Source organism: Toxorhynchites rutilus, chromosome 3, assembly GCF_029784135.1.
Source record: "Toxorhynchites rutilus septentrionalis strain SRP chromosome 3, ASM2978413v1, whole genome shotgun sequence".
Lineage (NCBI taxonomy): Eukaryota > Metazoa > Arthropoda > Insecta > Diptera > Culicidae > Toxorhynchites > Toxorhynchites rutilus.
The window spans coordinates 90842613-90844431 of NC_073746.1; positions in this window are offsets into that span (position 1 = coordinate 90842613).

Here is a 1819-nt window from a genome sequence, read left to right on the forward strand (position 1 = left end):
TTTTTATTTTTTTGAAATCGATTATTTTATTGTATTCGAGGTTTTCAAATGAAAGATTAAAATAAAAAAACAAATCGGATTTGTGGTCTCAAAGTAATATTTTTTTTCAAAATTACGAAATGCCAGAAAATCTATAACATTTTTTTGTACTGTGTATTTTTTTTTTTATTATTAGATATTTGAAAATAAAAACAGTTTGAAGATATTTATCAATCACATTTAAATATGAATTAGAGTAGTACTGAATCTCTAAGTCCCAAAAAAAAAATTTTCAGAATTTAAATATTTTTTTTAGTACTAAAATTTTTGATGAATTTTTTTTGATAATTTTCCACGGTGTATGGTAAGATGCATATTCAGTATTTTTTTCAAATTTTTATCTCGGATCTTTTGAGGATGGCGTGAAATAAACGAAAAAGTTCGTTTTTCACTATAGATCCTACGTCAAACCACATAGGGGTTCAAATAAACCGCCAAAATTTCTTATTTAATATCCTTTACAATATTTGCCATACAGCTAGTGATTTGGTTTGGGGGCACTTTTTACTCCCTTACCTAACCACTCTTTGAAAATATAAAAAAAAAATATTTTTTGATACCGCGCAACACAGAAAAAAATCTGAAAAAAATCACACATATCTAGAAAAGCCATAGAAATACATTAAAATATGAATTAGAGTAGAACTGAATCTCTAAATCCCAAAATTTTTTTTTCAAAATTTCAATATTTTTTTAGTACTAACATTTTTGATGAAATTTTTTTTGATAACTTTTTTTGATACACCGTAGTAAGATGCACATTCAGTATTTTTTTCAAATTTTTATCTCGGATCTTTTGAGGATGGCGTGAAATAAACGAAAAAGTACGTTTTTCACTATAGATCCTACGTCAAACCACATAGGGGTTCAAATAAACCACCAAAATTTCTTATTTAATATCCTTTACAATCAGCCCTATTCTGTATTCCGACGGATTTTTATTTCGTTTGAGCTATAATTTCGCTTCACCTGTTTCGAACGTTTTGCCCCTTTAATGTTCTAAGAGAAACAGATCGAACGAAATGCAAAAACAACTCGAACGGAATACAGAATGGAATTTAATCAAGTCGTTCGAAATATTTCGAATCGATCGAAATACAGAATAGGGGTGAATATTTGCCATACAGCTAGTGATTTGGTTTGGGGGCACTTTTACTCCCTTACCCGGCCAGGCCCTTTGTTAGACGGTTTTAAGTTCAAGGTTATTTTTTAAAGGCCATTTACATAGGTTTAAAAATGCCAAGTTCTGTAGACAGTCTTTTCTATTCTAAAATCAGTAGAATGGGTAGCCAGTTACCTTCGAACGACTCGAGATTAGTAGGGTGTGACATATTTCAACGTAGAACTAGGTCTTTGAAAGTGGTAAGAAAATAACATGTTATATATAAAATTGCGCAGAGTTAAGTTTCTTCCAAACACATTGCAGTCAAATAATCTTTTATGATTATAACATTGTAATTTATGGAAAGAACTTTAAACCTCCCATGCACTCACATGGCCAAATTTAAAACCATCATCACTTTCGCCGCAGCGGCGCCTAGGTGTAGATTTGTACGTTAGATTGCCAATTTTAATTTCGTAAACGATCGAGTGAAGGACAGAAGGAAAACACTTTTCGCTTAGGGCAAACCCTATGCACGATCCTTAAATAACAATCTCACCTATCGGTAGCGGGTGCAATAAAACCCAAAAAGGAGGCGATCTGGCGTACTGGTAACATCCATACCTCTCACGCAGAGATCACGAGTTCAATTCTCACTCCCGACATTCTTCCAAAAAA